General features: G+C 39.2%; 1 protein-coding gene and 1 pseudogene across 4 annotated transcripts in view; both read right to left on the bottom strand.

The window, feature by feature from the left end:
• FGGY (FGGY carbohydrate kinase domain containing) overlaps window positions 1-19,088 on the bottom strand; it is a 544,879-nt gene that overhangs the window by 332,663 nt on the left and 193,128 nt on the right. The window lies entirely within an intron of this gene.
• LOC110212937 (mitogen-activated protein kinase 6-like) lies at window positions 3,199-11,775 on the bottom strand (annotated as a pseudogene).

The following is a 19,088-nucleotide window of genomic DNA, read 5'->3' as shown; positions in this document are numbered from 1 at the left end:
AAGTTATTGACACCCCTAGATTACACAAGGCTCCTGGGGTGTGTGGAGGTGGGGTGGGGTGTGAGTTGCCCTTCATATAGCCTTGCAAATAGCTTTCCCAAGAATCACCAGGCTCACAAAAACCACAATGCTTTCTGGCCCACAGGAGCTGTCCATTGGTTGGACAACAAGAATAATTATAGCAAATCAAGAAAGACCTTATTGGGGTTTGACCACCACTGTATCTCCTGTTCCCTAGACAGGTGCTCTAACTAATTCAGCTGAAACTCAAGATGCTGGAAATTTGAAGCCATTTATTTGGCAAAACAAGGATATTTTTAAAAGTCCGAGCTGCTCACATTTCTAATATACCACAAAAGTTCACAAAATGCTTTCCTCGCCCTAACCAAAATCAGAATCACAGAATTCCAGAGCTGGAAGGGCTACCAGCAGCCATCCACACCTACCCAAATCTGAAATAGAATCACACTCTAACATAGCCCGTAAGCAGCCATCCAGCCTCCAAAGGAAGACCTCCATTGGTGTCTGGTGCTTCAGTGCAAGAAAGGCATAGCTACAAGGAATCAGGAGGTGATAGTCCCACAGTACTCTGCCCAGGTCACACCACACTGAGAGTTATTGTGCATAGCTCTGAGCACCATGGTTCAAAAGGGAATTGATAAGGCAAAGAAGTGCCAAGGGAGGGCAAGCAGAATGACAAAAGGATTTGAAGGAGCTGAGCATGTTTCACCTAGAGAGGAGAGGAGAAGCCTTAGAGGAGTCATGATAGGTCTGTTTGAAGTTTCAAGTGTTTGTGAAGGACTGTCATGAGGAACAGGGATTCTGTTTGCTCTCTCTGACCCCAGAGGGCAGAACCAGGAGCAGTGGGGGGAGGATGTAAAGAAAAGCTGAGAGGCTTGATGTGAAGAAAATTTTCCTATTAGTGAGAACCATCCCAAAGTGTGATGGGATGCCGTGAGAGACTGTGGCTCCAGCTTCCTTGAAGGTATTCAAAAACCGAAAGGATTATCTCTTGTCAGAGATGGTATAGTCGGGATTCCTTTGGTGAATGGGTTGGACTAGATGAGCTTTAAGGCCCCTTCCATCTCTTAAACTTGGTGGCTTCCCAAGACAGCTCTTGGACAGCCTCAGTTGTTAGCAAGCTTGTCCTTAGGTAAAGAGACCCTTTTGCAACAACCATCGATTGTTCCTGGTCCTGCCCCCTGGGGCTCACCAGAGGAGGCTCATCTAATAGCTCTTCAGACAGTACAGCTCTCTCGTTCTTCCCAAATCCCCTCCCCTATTCTTCTCTAAGCGAAATAAATCCACTCCCTTTCCTCAGTTATTGTAACACACCATTCAAGCCGTCTTCCTCCATACACTGTGGCATTTGCCAGTGTCCCTTCTCCTCAAATGTGACGTCCAGGGGAATGCCAAGGGCTCTCATCCTCACTCCACTGGTGAGGCTCAGAAGGGCGTGGTTTGCTTGGGACTGCGTGCCTAATAAAGGTCAATGAGATCTAGAGCTCCAGCTTTCCATAGCTCCAGCCACTTCTGTGTATGGCCTGCCACAACAGCATTATCTCCACAACTCTGTTGCCAGGATCTCCAGGCAGAGGAAGTATGAGAATCACACCCACCACCACCTAAGGCTCCCTTCTCTTCTTGCCTTTCCCCAACTCCCCAAACCTCTACTTTCTCAGAACCCACCCAGGAGATGCTGAAAGACCTGCCACCACCAGAGACCTCCCTCCTTGTTTGTTGGCTCTTAGGGATTAGATGAGATGGGAGTCCAAAACTCCATACCCTCTGAAGACAGGAGAGACTACGAAGCCTCACCATTTTCCTTGCTGTTGCTTCCCAAGATCTTTCTAACCTTGCCATCTGCCCTACTTCTGGACCCTGCTTTTCTGAAGCACTGCCATCAGCCTCATACATGGAACCCAAGGACCCAAGGACCTTGGGCTTTACCTTCCACCCTGCTGTAGCATCCCTAGGATTTCTTGAGCTTTCCATCTGCCATGAAGCAGAGCTTGATTTTATTCATATTTTTTTCTTCTTTCTCTTTGTTTTTTTTAATATTTAACCTAATTTTATTCATGCTTGCTTTGGGATAGGGAATAGATAATTCAGTAAAAATATACAGTAAAAACAAAATCTGTCTTCCCATATAAACTTTTAATCTACAGTAATAATGTAACTTAATTACATCCATGCACACAAGTCTAAAGTTACAATTCAAAAAAAATACAATTAAGACTTCTTGGAACATTCTATAATAAAGTAAGTGTTAATTTTTCTTTGTAGATAGATCAAGCTTCCAAATACTTCCAAAATACAAATTCCTGCACACAGTGAGCACTCGACTTAAAACAAACATTTCAGTAAATCAAGTACGTGGACAGCCTCAAAACAAACTGACATTATAATATTCAGCTAGGTAGGCAACAAACCGTAGTGCCAAATGGAAAAACTTTATTTGCAAATCAGTTTCAAAAAGTCAAGTTAACTTTCTAAAATTAAATGCAGAATATATACTGATTTGCTAAAATAAATATGTGGTGTATTAACACTTTACTATAAAGAATGCATACCAGAGCACTTATAAACAGTGAATGAGTCCTATTAAGAAGTTATTATAATAATGATGGCTAAATAAAAGTGCATTTTTTGAAGCATTATGAGTGGTACATGTTTTGTCACATACTTCTGTTACCTTAAGGTAGATAACACACATGTACCAAATGTGGCATTCATTTTCAGTTGCTGCTGGTATCGTGTGTTTTAAGAAATGTGTATAGTATGAAAAATTTGAAAATGCTCATGAATAAAAAACATTTTAGGAAAAAAATAGATATTTCATTCAATTATGTACAGACTCACTGTGTATATTTCATGGCAAGAGTTTTTTTTTCCTGTAAAACAGATAACCATTTTACAGAGAGCATGTTTTTTACTGGGCTTACTGCATTTCTTTGCATTTCTTTTTCTCCTCCTGAATTGCATTATTTTGCTCTGTTCTTTAATTTTGTGTGCAAATGACATTTCATTTTAAAATGAAACTATTTCATGCATAGAAAGTAATTCTAGATTTTAAAAACCAAGAACTAATAAAATCCATGCTAAAACAACACCATCTGATTCAAGTAAAAAAAATACTTATACTAGTAATAAAAAAAACACATTTCACAAATACAGAAAGAATTGTCTGCTGAGTGTTCAGTTCAGATGTTTCAGAATGCTACCCTAGGTTTAATGGGGAATCTGGGGGGAAGAGTTCATAGTGGAAGGTATTAATGTGGCCTGTCTTGATTTAGCTGGTGAACCAACTGGACTATGAAACTGGGATGCCTATAGACTCAAGCTGTTTGTTGAAGAGGAATTCCCTACTATTGTTAAGTAAACCCTCCTCACTTTCTCTTGCCCCAAACTTGTCATCCTCTACTGCCCAGTTTCTAGCAATTTAATAGCTTCCTTCCTGCTAAAGAACTTGTCCAAGTAACTGGTATAAGTGTTTTCCTTCTCAATTTTTTCATCCTTTCTTACTTCACAGCAAAACTGATCAATGAGAAAACATTCCTCCTCAGCACTTACAAGCTGGCTATCCCAAGAAGATTGGTACAAAGCTTGTAACTGAGCCAAATTTGACATGCCTTTTTGCTGTTTTTTTTCCTACCTTACTGACTTTGATATCTAATTTTTCAATTCTAGTTGGGACACTAAGCTATTCAAGTCATTTAATATCAACAACATCAATGGACTCATGTTGCAAACTAAGTTGAATAGTTCCTGCAATAAAGAACAAAGTCAAATCTTGGATTCTTCTCCCTTTCTTTTTCAAACAGTTTCTGTGATACATCCTCAAGAGCTATTTGAGCTTTGACTTCCGCTTCCAGGAGCCAAGATGGCAGAGTGAAAAGGTAGTAGCTGTCACTCTCCCCTATTAACCTCTGAAAACCCAGAAAATATCACCCCAGAAAAAAAAAAACCTGGAACACCTGAACTAGAAGAAAGAGGGGGAGCAGCAGTGTGGCAGCCCAGCAAATGGGTCTCCCAATGCCTCAGTAAAAATAAAGGAGGCAGAACTACAAGGGGCCCCAGGCAGATAAGTACCCTGCTGCATTCATCTGAAAGGAAGTGAAGAAAACAACCTAAAGGCTTTCCTAAAGCCCCGGCCTTACTGGTTCCAACCCAACATCAGGTGAGTTGTCGGAGCCCAGCAGCCTCCAATTGTGAAGAAATCCTGAAGCCCAGGTGGTAGAACAGGCAAACACCAACACCTGGACCTCAGTGCCTCAGTGAGGGTGGGGGGAACCGGTGGAAACCAGTGCAGAAAACCACCAGGTGCCTTGGCACTCTATGGAAAAGGAATCTCCCAGTGCATTAGCAGAAACGAGGGAGACAACACTGCAGGGGGCCCCAGGCAGATAAACACCCTGCAGCACCCATCTGAAAGGAGCTGAAGAAAGCTAAAGGAAAGGAAAAGCAGGCAACCTAGAATTGCCTGAAAGTTCCAGCCTTGCTGATTCCAGCCCAACATGAGGTAAGCTGCCAGAAACCTACAGCCTCCAATTGCCAGCATAAGAGGCCCCAGCACACAAAGCCAGTGACCAAGACCTAGGCTCCCAACACAAGAAGCTTGGGTCAGTACCCTCTGTTCCCCAGCAGGAGAGCTCAATCTCTTTAAAGGCCAGGGAATAAAGAAACACCATGAGTAAAAAGAAATGTACCATAGATTCATATTATGAGAAGAGTGAAGATCAAGACAGAAATTCTGAAGAGGACAACATTGTCAACAAACCCACATCTGCAACAACAAAAGGGAATATGAACTGGTCTGAAGCCCAAAAAGCCTTCTTAGAAGAGCTCAAGAAGGATTTTAATAGTCAAATGAGAGAGGTAGAAGAGTCCTTCAAAAATACAATTGGCCAATTGGAAAAAAAATACACTGAAGAAAACAAGTCCCTAAAAAACACAATTGGCCAATTGAAGAAGGAAGACAAAAACTAACAGAAGAAAACAATCTGTTAAAAACTAGAATTGGACAAATGGAAACTAATGTCTCTATGAGAGAGCAAGAATCAGTCAAACAGAAACAAAAAAATGAAAAAATAGATGAAAACGTAAAATACCTCATCAGTAAAACAACCGACCTGGAAAATGACTCAGGAGAGACAATTTAAAAATTATTGGACTACCTGAAAATCATGATGAAAAAAAGAGCCTGGACAGTATCTTTCAGGAAATCATAAAGGAAAACTGCCTGAAGTCCTAGAACCAGAAGGGAAAATAACCATAGAAAGAATCCACGATCACCACCTGAAAGAGATCCCAAATTGACAATGCCAAGGAATATAATAGCAAAATTCCAAAATTACCAGATGAAAGAGAAGGTGCTGCAAGCAGCCAGAAAGAAACAATTTAAATATCATGGAACCACAGTCAGGATTACACAGGACCTTGCAGCTTCTACATTAAAAGACCGCAGGGCATGGAACATGATATTCCATAAGGCAAAGGAGCTTGGAATGCAGCCAAGGATCAATTACCCAGCAAAAATGAGCATCATTTTTCAAGGGAGGAGGTGGATATTCAATGAAATAGGAGACTTCCAAACTTTCCTGATAAAAAGACCAGAGCTCAACAAAAAATTTGATCTTCAAGTACAGGACTCAAGAAGGACTTAAAAAGGTAAATGGGACAGAAAGATACAATATGTTGTTAATAAGGGGGGGGCTGTTTAAACCCTACAAGGGAATATGACACTTGCAACCCTTGTTAAAGGAGTATACACAAAGAAGGTGGATATTAATTGACTTTGATGTAATGATTAAAAAAAATCTAATCAAGTGGGTTAAATGGATCCAAATAAGTGGATCAATCTGATCTTAGAAAATGTACTGAGAAAGGAGGAGGCAGACAAGGGTAAATTACATTACAGGAAAAGACACAAAATCCTATTACAGCAGAGGGAAAGAAGGGAGGGGGAGCATTGTTTGAACCTTACTCTCATCAGATTTGGCTCAAGAAGGGCATAACATAATCAGTTAGGTATAGAAATCTAACTTGCCCTATAGGCAGTAGGAGGGAAAAGGGGAAAGAAAAGGGAGGGGGAAAAAAGGAGGGGGGAAGAAGGGAGGGAAGAAAGTAAAGGGAAGAAAAGGGAAAGGGATAATAGGGGAGGGACTGAAGGACACAGTGGTCAAAAGCAAAACACTAGTGAAGAGGGGAAAGGAAAAAGGAGAAAGAAAAGCATAAATGGGGGAAAAGGATGGAGAAAAAGACACAGATAGTAATCATAACTGTGAATGTGAATGGGATGAACTCTCCCATAAAACGGAAATGGATTGCAGAATGGATTAAAAACCATAATCCTACAATATGTTGTTTACAGGAAACACATTTGAAAAAGAGTGACACATACAGGGTAAAGGTAAAAGGCTGGAGCAGAATATATTATGCTTCAGCTGAAGTAAAAAAAGCAGGGGTAGCAATCCTGATCTCAGACAAAGCAAAAGCAAAAATAGATCTAATCAAAAGAGATAAGGAAGGAAACTACATCCTGCTAAAAGGCACCATAGACAATGAAGTAATATCATTACTAAACATATATGCACCAAATGGTATAGCATCCAAATTCTTACAGGAGAAGTTCAGGGAGTTACAGGAAGAAATAGACAACAAAACTATACTAGTGGGGACCTGAACCTCCCCTCTCAGCACTAGATAAGTCTAACCACAAAATAAACAAGAAAGAAGTTAAGGAGGTGAATAGAACATTAGAAAAGTTAGGTATGATAGACCTCTGGAGAAAACTGAATGGGGATAGAAAGGAATATACTTTTTTCTCGGCAGTACATGGCACATACACAAAAATTGACCATGTACTAGGGCAAAAACCTCACAATCCAATGCAGAAAGGCAGAAATATTAAATGCATCCTTTTCAGATCATGATGCAATAAAAATTATATGTAATAAAGGGCCATGGAAAGATAGACTAAAAAATAATTGGAAACTAAATAATCTAATCCTAAAAAATGATTGGGTCAAACAACAAATCATAGAAACAATCAATAATTTCATTCAAGAGAATGACAATAATGAGACAACATACCAAAACTATGGGATGCAGGAAAGCAGTTCTTAGGGGAAGTTTTATATCTCTAAATGCTTACATAAATAAAATAGAAAAAGAGGAGATTAATGAATTGGGCATACAACAAAAAACTAGAAAAAGAACAAATTAAAAATCCTCAACTAAACACCAAATTAGAAATATTGAAAACCAAAGGAAAAATTAATAAAATTGAAATTAAGAAAACTATTGAACTAATAAATAAAACTAAGAGCTGGTTTTATGAAAAAACCAATAAAATAGATAACCTTTGGTTAATTTAATTTAAAAAAAGAAAGAAGAAAACCAAATTACTAGTATCAAGAATGAAAAGGGAAGCTACCACCAAGGAAGAGGAAATTAAAACAATAATTAGGAATTATTTTGCCCAACTATATGCCAACAAATTTGACAATCTTAGTGAAATGGATACATATTTAAAAATATAAATTGCCCAGATTAACGAAGAGGAAGTAAAATACTTAAATAACCCCATCTCAGAAAAAGAAATTGAACAAGCCATTGATGAACTCCCTAGGAAAAAATCTCCAGGGCCAGATGGATTTACATGAATTCTATCAAACATTTAAAGAACAATTAATTCCAATACTATATAGACTATTTGGGAAAATAGGTGAAGAAGGAGTCTTACCAAATTCTTTTTATGATACAAATATGGTGTTGATACCTAAACCAGGAAGAGTCAAAATAGAGAAAGAAAATTATAGACCAATTTCTCTAATGAATATAGATGCAAAAATTTTAAACAAAATACTAGCAAATAGATTGCAGCAACTTATCACAAGAATAATACACTATGACCAGGTAGGATTTATACCAGGAATGCAGGGTTGGTTCAATATTAGGAAAACTATCAGCATCATTGAGCATATCAACACCAAAACCAACAGAAACCACATGATCATCTCAATAGATGCAGAAAAAGCTTTTGATAAAATACAACACCCATTCCTATTAAAAACACTAGAAAGCATAGGTATAAATGGAGTCTTCCTTAAAATAAAATAGCATATATCTAAAACCTTCAGCAAGCATTATATGTAATGGGGACAGGCTAGAAGCATTTCCAATAAGATCGGGGGTGAAACAAGGATGTCCATTATCACCACTGTTATTCAATATTGTACTGGAAACTTAGCTTTAGCAATAAGAGAAGAAAAAGAAATTGAAGGCATTAGAATAGGCAAAGAAGAAACAAAGCTATCACTCTTTGCAGATGACATGATGATATACTTAGAGAATCCTAGAGAATCAAGTAAAAAACTACTTGAAATAATAAACAACTTTAGCAAAGTTGCAGGCTACAAAATAAACCCACATAAATCATCAGCATTTCTATATATTACCAACCAAGCCCAACAGCAAGAAATAGAAAGAGAAATCCCATTTAAACTTACTGTAGACATTATAAAATATTTAGGAGTCTACCTCCGAAACAAACCCAGGAACTCTATGAACACAATTACAAAACACTTTTCACACAAATAAAATCAGATCTAAATAATTGGAAAAACATCAGTTGCTCATGGGTAGGCCGAGCTAATAAAATAAAAATGACAATCCTACCTAAGCTAATTTACTTATTCAGTGCCATACCAATCAAACTACCAAAAATTATTTTATAGAGTTAGAAAAAATAATAACAAGATTCATTTGGAAAAACAAAAGGTCCAGAATATCAAAGGAACTAATGAAAAGAAATGCAGGGGAAGGTGGCCTAGCAATTCCAGATCTTAAATTGTATTATAAAGCAGCAATCATCAAAACTGCTTGGTACTGGCTAAGAAATAGGGAGGTGGATCAGTGGAATAGGTTAAATATGCAAGACACAGTAGTCAATGACTATAGTAATCTATTATTTGATAAACCCAAAGACCCCAGCTTCTGGGATAAGAACCCACTCTTTGAAAAAAACTGCTGGGAAAACTGGAAAAGAGTATGGCAGAAACTAGGCATAGACCCAAATCTCACACCATATACCAAAATAAAGTCAAAATGGGTTCATGACTTAGATATAAAGGCTGATACCATAAGTAAACTGGGAGAACAAGGAATAGTTTACCTATCAGATCTATGGAGAACAGAAGAATTCATGACCAAACAGGAGATAGAGAACATTATGAAAAGCAAAATGGATAATTTTGATTACATTAAATTGAAAAGTTTTTGCACAAACAAAGCCAATGCAACTAAGATTAGAAGGAAGGTAGAAAATTGGGAAAGAATTTTTACAACCAGTCTCTCTGATAAAGGCCTCATTTCTAAAATATATAGAGAATTAAGACAAATTTATAAGAACACAAGCCATTCCCCAATTGATAAATGGTCAAAGGATATGAACAGACAGTTCTCAGATGAAGAAATTAAAGCCATCTATAGTCATATGAAAAAATGCTCTAAATGTTATTGATTAGAGAAATGCAAATCAAAACAACTCTGAGGTACCACATCACACCTATCAGATTGGCCAACATGACAAAACAGGAAAATGATAAATGTTGGAGAAGATGTGGGAAAATTGGAACACTAATACATTGTTGGTGGAGTTGTGAAATGATCCAACCATTTTGGAGAACAATTTGGAACTATGCCCAAAGGGCTACAAAAATGTGCATACCCTTTGATCCAGCAATAGCACTTCTAGGGCTATATCCCAAAGAGATCAAACAAATGGGAAAAGGACCCACATGTACAAAAATATTCATAGCAGCTCTTTTTGTGGTGGCAAAGAATTGGAAATTGAGAGGATGCCCATCAATTGGGGAATGGCTGAGCAAGTTGTGGTATATGAATGTAATGGAATACTATTGTGCTATAAGAAATGATGAACAGGCTGACTTCAGAAAAACCTGGAAAGATTTGTATGGTCTGATGATGAATGAAGTGAACAGAACCAAGAGGACTTTGTACACAATAACAGCCACGTTATGCAATGACTAATATTGTTAAACTGAATCCTTCTTGGCATTACAAGGATCTAAGACATCTCCAGAGGCCTCGGGATGGAAAATGCTGTCCATATCCAAAGAAAGAACTATGGAAGTCTAATCGCTATCACTTATTTTTACCTTCTGTTGAGTTTTGTTTCATCTTTCTGATGGTTCCTCCTATTGGTTTTAATTTTTACTTACAACTTCACTAATGTGAAAATATGTTTAATGGGTATGTAAATGTAAAGCCTATATCAGATTGTGTGCTGTTTTGGGGGGGGGGGGAGGGAGAAAAATTTTCAACTCAAAAAAATAAATAAATTAAATTAAATAAAAAATAAAAATAAAAAAAATTAAATTAAAAAAGAGCTATTTGAGCTTTAACCAATCCATTCTTTTCATATTTTGACTTGCCTTTCTCATCAGATTTTTCTTTGCTTTGTTCTTTCCAATTAGAAACATTTATAATAAGTTTGGGCTCATAATAATGGTTAACTTCACTCTATCCCCATACTAAGTTATCTAGATAAGATGATGACTTCATTTTATAGTTACAAGTGTGGTTACATTCCAGATGACAACACTTATTTTCATGATGATCTGGATACTACCATATCAAAGGCAGTATCCTTCAGATACTTTTCATGATCTCCAGCCACATTTTTTGAGGATCTGCTTGTATTTCCTCTTCGTCAGTGACATCAGAAAGAGCCTTTGGGTCATGCTGAACTTCTTCAACATCAACATTATTGTATATAGGCCAGTCATGGTCTCAAAACTGAGTACCTCTCCCAATTACAAATGTGACTATGAGTTTCATCTGTGAGCAAAATGTCATTAACTTTATCTTTGATGTGAAAAGGATGGCTTGAAATCAGTTTGTCCATTGGAAAGGTATAAATGCTCATATAAGGATGGGATGGAGATTCTTCTGCTGTTAATAGATCCATAGGCCTGAGTGTCAAAATTTGCTCCTGGAAGTCCACTGTTTCACCACTGATTCCTGGAAGCCACTGAATTGAGGGTTTGTGTGGCTCATTCATGTCACTTTTTATGCAAACTGTGACTACATTGAGAAGGTCTTAACAATCTTCCTTGTGCACAACAGAAATAGATTCTAAAATCAGCTGCATCTGTTCAAGTTCATGTGCACCTACAAAGAGGGTTTTCCCATGGGATCCATGATCCAGGCAAGACAAAAGTCATCTACCTTCAGCACCAAATCTTGATTATTAATGAAAAGATTGGCTGGTTTGAGATCTCTGTGCAGTACGTTTGCAGAATGAATATACTTGAGCCCACGTAGCAGCTGATACATGAAAGCCTCGCATGCTCCTCCAGTAAATGGCCCTGCTTTAGCAGATTAGCCAAGTCTGTCTCCATGTACTCCTGAACAATGTAAACACTGTTCAGTTCTGTCAGAGAGCCCACATCATCTGTTAACTGGCTTCCACTGGGACCAGGAATTTCAAATACTTTCACGATGTTATCATGGTCAAGTCTTCTAATAATTTTGATTTCGCATAAAGCATGTTCAACACTCTGGGGATCTGTAAGAACAATTTTCTTGACAGCCACTCTTCTGTCAGAGTCATTATTGACAGTGGAAAAAAAAAGAAAGAACAACAACTAACCCATTGCCACTACAGCTCAATGTTTTTCAGTCCATATACTGAGAGCCCAGATCAAAACCATGAATGTTCATGAGACTTTCAAACTTTTCTGCCATTTTGAAACATTTAATGTTATTTTTCTTTTCAAACTGATGGACTTAAATAAACATGGAAGGCAAGTGCCATCAGAAAGAAATACCTTTCAAAACAGGAGAAAATTCTGTTTCTACTGCAAGATGGTTTCTTCATACTCATCACATGTGCCAACCAGGCCTGATGAGTTGCCTTTAAATTCACAGCTTGTAAGCTCTAACTCATCCTGAGAATCAGAAAGATTGCAATATCCATAGCTCAAGATAGGGGGCAGCAGCTATGTAGACATTTAAAGAAAGGACTCAACAAACTCAAAAGAAATAAAATGACCTACTAAGCACTCAGAACCAAACAGTGAATAAATACGCACACAGTAGGCTTCTCTGAACATTCTCCTCCTAGCGTATGTACATTTACTGTCGGATAGTCCCAAGCAGCATCATTTCTGGGGTGCCAGTAAGTGCTGCGGGTTTTGTTTCTCTGCCTGCTGTCAGGGTACAGAAGGTATCTTCTGCTAGTGATCAGGTGACTCCAGCTCAGCACAATCACAATATACACCTAGCTCTACGACAATGGCACTTCTGTGGTTCACTGAGGCAGTGCAGAACGGTAGACAGAGCCTGCATTTGGCTGCTGTCGCCCACAGTGTTGGGGCAGCTGTGTTTCCAAGGCTCTCCCTTTGCCAAAGTTGCCTCCATGTAACTGCAGCTGAAGAGAGAGTTAACTCATATTTTTCTCAGAATAGAGTGTAAGCTTCTTGAGACCAGGGATCATTTGGATTTTTCTGTTTGTACTCCTAGCACTTAGCAGAGTGCTTGGCACGTAGTAATTACTTAATAAATTGTTTTTCCTTTGTTTATTCAATCTGAGACAGTGAATGAATTGAAAGTTTGCCTTAGAAGGGATTTTTAATGTGAGGTCTATGAACTTTTATAAAAAAATAATCATCTCTATAAAATCAATTTCCTTTATAATCCTATGGATTTTATTTTATGCCTTTACAAACATGGTTCTGAGAAGGATTCCATAGGCTATACCACACTGTACATCACCTCCCCCCCCAAAAAAAAAAGGTCCAAAAAAATCTTTCTCTAAAGCTCAATGCTTGTGAAAACCAAAGAGAAAGGAAGGAAGGGAACCTGGATGCTTTGTTTTTCTCACTTAAAGTGACCTCCCAGCTTACTCAAATCCAAACAGCCATTGAGTATTGTACATTGAACACTAGATTGGGAGTTCAGTGACCTGATTTCAAACACTGGTTCTGCTAGTGGGAGCGTGGAGTAGGGGAGAAAACATTCAGTTCACAGTCAGAGTGCCTGGATTCAAATCCAGTCCCTAGGAACCACTTTCTCTCTGATTAGGTACAATTCATTTAAGTGGGCCTCAGTTTCCTTCTATGTAAAATGAAGAATGAGTCTGGGCTAGATGATCTCTTCATGTCTAAATCTCTTGTCATTTATTGTTAAATTGTTTAGTTTTATGGATAACTCTTCCTTGGGAAGCACCAAAGGCCTATTCTATCAACTCTAGGTCAGCGTTCAAAGGACACCCTGATCCTGTGCTCTGGAGCTGAAGAGGACTTTAAAGATAACAGCAGCAACAACAACAATAATAATAATAGCATTTAAGTGGCAGTTTAAGGTTCGGAAAATGATTTACTATGTTATCCCATTGGATCCTCATGAGAACATTGTGAGGTAGGTGCTCTTACCATCCTATTTTACAAATGAAGAAACTGAGGCACAGATAAGCGAAGTGACTTTGTCAATGCAATGTACTTATTTTTATAGATAATGGAACTAAGGTCTTGAGAGGATCAGAGACTTCCCTGAGTTCATGCAGGTACTGAGTGGGCTAGTAAGAAGTCACAGGGTACTGGATTTGAATCCTTGCTCCCCTTCTGCATGGCCCTAGATTAGATTTTAGGATCAATGATTTCAAGCTGGAAGGGACCCAAGGGGCCACTGAGTTTGACTCTTCCCTTTCTTGGACATGCCCTATGTCACATAGCTAGTGTTAGAGTCCAACCCACATCTCCTTATTTATTAGTAAGTCCAATGTTCATTCCACTAGGCTACCCTGCCTCATGGTATGATTTAAAAAAAAATCCTTCTTTACCTGTCAGCACAATAGATGCAAGATCAGGAAAAAATGCATCTTCATAAAGGGGAAACGATACTGAGTGGGGGATGTGTTTGGAGAAGTTGAGAATTCAGTGGAAACCCAGGCTTTCAGAGTTTATAATCTGGCTTTTGATGTTAGCATTTATTTACTTTTGGTGAAGACAAGATTCCCCAGTTTTAAGAACAGGGCCTACAGAACCTTGTTAAACAAATGTTTCACCAACTTGTGGAACAACAAAGTCCATTTTTTTAAAGTGCTGTGACTAGTTCAGTATAAAGCAAATCAGAAACATGTGCACTTCCCTGCCCTAAAACTGCAGATGGTCCAAGTTTGAGGAAGGGGAAAATGTATCCGAACTGGGGGGCAAAATGTTTTCAGATGAGTTTGGGACACTCAAGGAGCCCATCACGTGGCTCGAATTGCCCGTCTCTCCTCATGTCTCCTTAAAGAAAATCTGAAAAACTTGAAAAGTCTTTCTAGACTTCAAAGAACTTTTATAAACAAGATTCTGATGAGTTCAGGGCAGAGGAATCAGAAACATACGGAAAACATTTGCCTTCATGGCCATGGGTGTACAAGATGGGAGTACAAGCAGTTGGCAAAACTCACTTGGGGATGTCTTGAAGTTGACACATTGGAAGAGGAATTTGACATGGTCAGTGAACTCCAAATGCCTTAAATTCAGCCAATCCCTTCTGTTCAAATGCACTGGACATGGAAAGACAGTGATGTTTCCTCATTCCTTTCATTATACCTTAGAAGAACAATGTCAAATGTTGGCTTGAGAAGAAGTCATGGTGCTCCCTCCTAACCTGTTACCCACTTTTTTTTTTTTGGCAAATGTAATTGGACTGATCTTAAGAACATACACAGAAAGATATGAGCTATTTAAATACACACATACAAAACTCCTGGACGCAAATACTTTACAAAATCATGCTTCATTAAAATATTATCCTTTGAATTTTAAGTGGCTATCAGTTCCAGAAAATTATGTGACTCCCTCCTGCCTCTTGAAAAAAAAAAAAGACAAACTTAGCCTAGCATTCAAGTCCTACATTAATCTCTTCAACCTACCTTCCCAGACTTACTTCAAATAATTTCCATTTACATATTCTAAGCTCAGGTCAAATTGCACTACTCACTCTATTCCTTGTTCTCTTCCTGAGTTGCTTGCCTGCATGCCTTTAAATTGAATGGACAGTCATTCACCCCATTTCTACCCACTTCTTAAATCCTTCCTTCAAGGCTTAGTCCATGTGCTGCTGCCTGGAAGAGGTCTTCACTAATCCTACTGGATATATGATCTGTCCCTCCTTACACCATTCAGTATGTTCTATTTGACATCTCCAGGGCATTTAATTACAGGGATCTAGAGAAATATGTGAAATGGAACTCAGATGCCATTGAGTCCCACCTCCTTCCATTTTGCAGATGAGGAAACTGAGGCTCAGAAGAGTTAAATGTCTTACTCTGTCAGTGACCGAAGTGAAATTTGAATCTAGGTCATAGGATCATAGATAAAACCATGGATCTAGAGAAGAAATGGAAACCAGAGACCAACAAATCCAACCTCCTTATTTGACAAATAGGGAAATATAGGTCCAAAGAGAAGTAACTTGTCCAAGGTCACTTGGACAGTAATGGCAAACCTTGGGTTCTATGACCCCAATCCTCTACCTTTTCATCTGAACCATACTGCCTTGCACAAGTTGTCACACTCTTCTTGTGACCAACCAAAGACACTTTAGGCCTTAAATTTGTGCCACAGTTCATTCCAACAAGTCTTCATTGAATGTCCACACACTCATTTCACTAGAGGCTGGGGCTACAAAACTGGCATTGCCCCAGGAAACTTACATTCTATTAGAGCAAAGCCACATGTATACAGATCAATGTATGCTACGTATCCAAAGCAAACCTGGGATTTCATCGGCATGGGGAACTTCCGTGAGGAACCTTTCTCTACCAATGGAGGTTGGTGCTTACTTTGTCCTTCGCAGTCCCACAAAGCTACCTAGAACATTGGGGTACAGTGACTTGCCCTGGGTCCCACAGCTAGGGCTGTGTCAGACACAAGATTTGCACATTGATCTGTAAAATCAGGATAATAACATCATCAGCTCGGTCTCCTGTCTTGTCTCCTGCTTCCTGTAGGAAGAGAAGCAACATCATTACACCAGCCTCTTGCCTTTGGGGAATGGCAGGAAATTGCCGTTCTATCTGGCCAGATCTCCTGTTTGGTCTCCTGCCTTGGAGAAAGGGGAGTAACACCATTTCTTTAGCTCCTAACACTTGTGCCCTTGCCTGAACTGCCAAAGGTCCTGAGAAAGTCAGTACTCTGAAGACAAACCCCTATGGACAATGGAAACCCATCTAAACTCATTCCTCAATGATTAGCAAACACTCTCCTGGTCCTAGCGTCCCTCTCCCAGTGATCTGGAATATCATCTGACATGATTCAAGCCCCATTCTTTATCCCCCACTGCCCAGTCCCTTATTGCCATTCCCCTCAACTCCTGTGCCCCTCAAAGTGTCCCACTTTAAAGTTTCCCACTCCTTCCCCTGAGCTCCTGAAATGACTGTTCCATGAGGGGGAGGAATTTACTTGCATCTTAAATCTTTCTTTTCCCACTCCCTTCATTCGCTCATTGAGCCTTAACCGCCTCTTGATAACCCAGTCTTTCTGGCCTTCCTTTCTAGAATCTACTGCACTTTTTCTCATTCCCCAGACTCACTGGTCATTGAGATGGGGAGGCAGGATACTACTTTCTCCCCATTGCCATTTCTCGACTCTCTACCATCATTCAGTAATTTCTCCTCCTTTGAAAAAGGAAGAAAGGAAGGGAAAAAAGCATTTATTAGGCACCTACTATACCTATTCAGGCAGCTAAGTGGTGCAGTAGATAGAGTGCCAGACCTGGAGTCAGGAAGATTCATGTTCTTGAGTTCAATTCCGGGCCTCAGACACTTATGAGCTGTATGACCAAGGGCAAATCACTTCACCCTGTTTGCCTCAGTTTCCTTATCTATAAAATGAGCTAGAGAAGGAAATGACAAATCACTCCAGTGCCTTTGCCAAGAAAACCCCAAAATGAGGTCACAGAGAGTTGGACACGACTGAAATGACCAAACAACACCACCTACTATGTGTTTACAGTGCTGACCTACTAAGGGTATCCACCGTAGCACTGTTAAGTGCTAAGAGCTTTATAAATATTATTGCATTTGATCCTCACAACAACCGTGGGAGGCAGGTGGTATTATTATTTTTATTTTACAGTTGAGCAAACTGAGGCAAACAGTGATTTGCCCATGACAGCACAACTAGTAAGTATCTGAGGCTGGATTGAAATTTGCTTTTAAAGGAGCTAGAGGCTACTGTGAGGCAGAGATGAGGAAGGGGGACCCTGTGCGTAAGCTGAGGGAGGGAGAGAAAGAAGGAGAGGGAACACCACATCCCCCAAATAACAAACAAGCCAGTTCAGCTAGAGCGCAGAGGATTTGAAATGGAATACTGTAAAAACCTTTTTCAAAGACAGGTTGGAACCAGATTGTGCAAAGCTTTAATTACCAAGTAGAGGGGGTTTGCATTTGATCCTAAAGGCAATAGGGAGCCCCTGGGGGTATTTGAGCAAGAGAGCGACGTGGTCAGATCTGTACTTTAGGAATAGCTATTAAAGTCTTATAGTAGTGGAGATGGAGCTGGTGGGGAAGAACTGGAGATGAAGCCAAACTTCACTCTTCAGAAATATCAGCACAAGGTAGATATTGCCAATAGTCAAAAGAAATGAGGCACTGTGGACTTGGCTCTACTTCAATGGCAACTTGCTAGTCATTGGATTCCTAAGAATCAGGTTTCCAAAAGAGAAAACCAATTAATCAAATACTCAGCAGCCCACTCTACCTTTTACTGTATGGTCCTTGTTACTCCCTCTGTGTAATGTTCTATGAAAACATGCTGGTTGGTGACAGGCTAGGATTATGCTGCCTAAAATATAATTTGCATTTGCAATTTTCTGTCCCCACTGGTATAATTAATCTTGGCCTCTGGCAGTCACTCCCCAGCAAACCTCCACCTCATTCTACACATTGCCTCACTTCACAAATTGGAGTTCACTGGGATTGCTTTTTCCCTCTTGTAGGGCTGCTCTAGGAAAAAAAAAAAAGAAAAGTAACTCATAAGGTGATATCATCTAGCAACCATTTCTGCCCCAAGCCAACAGTGACTTCTCTTGTCTCATACAGATTATCAACAGTTAGGGTAATAAGAATTCAATAGAATGGAAGCTCCTTGAAGACAGGCCCTATTCATTTTTGTCTTTACATTTCTAAAGTCTGGCACAACACCTGGGATACAGTAAGTGTTTAATAAATGTTTGTGGTAATGAATTTGAGGTATACGTTATTATTTATATTCTTTACTGATTGCCAAAATTCACAATATTGTTATTCTGGGGTGTGAAAAGAAGCACGGGTATGGCTTTCTCCCATTTGAAATTACTTTCCATCTATGAAATGTTGACTTACCTTTATTGCTATACTCATCAGCAGAATATAAGACCCTTGAGGAAAAGACCTATAATTTGATTTCTTTCTGAATCCTCAACGTAGCCCAGTATCTTACATAGGATCTATTGGCTGAACTGAATTGAACTGAAGTGAATGAAAGAAATATTAGATATCATTTCATTCTTCTATGGCAACTTCTATAAGCCTCAAAGTTTGAGATCAGCATTACTTATTTTCCTGTCTAGATTCAATTAAATAGTTAATTGCCAAGTTTGTGGTTTACCCTGTTATCATGTAGGAATATCGCGTAATCATATTCTCTGAAGTGTATTTCCCTTTCCCAGTATAGTCAGGCAATGGGGCATTCAGGTGAATCTGATATAGAATTATAGATTTAGAAATTGACCATTTAGTCCAAGGGGTCTTAATCTTCTTGGGGGTCATGGATACCTTTGGCAGTCAGACTTGTGAAGCCTACAGGCTAGACCACTTCTCAGAATGATGTCATACATGGGATTACAAAGGAAACCAATTGCATCTACATGCAGTTATCAAAATATTAAAACAACAAGTTAACAGACCCCAGGTTAAGAACTCCTGATCTCGACCAACTCCCTCATTTTACAAAGGAGGAAGCCGAGGCCCAGAGAGTCTTTACCCAACGTCACTAACTAGTAGGTGATAGAGGTGATATTCTAAC

The sequence above is a fragment of the Phascolarctos cinereus genome, unplaced genomic scaffold (assembly GCF_003287225.1).
Source record: "Phascolarctos cinereus isolate Bilbo 61053 unplaced genomic scaffold, phaCin_HiC Scaffold_5;HRSCAF=322, whole genome shotgun sequence".
NCBI classification, from domain to species: domain Eukaryota; kingdom Metazoa; phylum Chordata; class Mammalia; order Diprotodontia; family Phascolarctidae; genus Phascolarctos; species Phascolarctos cinereus.
Note: the sequence above shows the minus strand (reverse complement) of the source record. Positions and strands in the feature narration are given on the sequence as shown.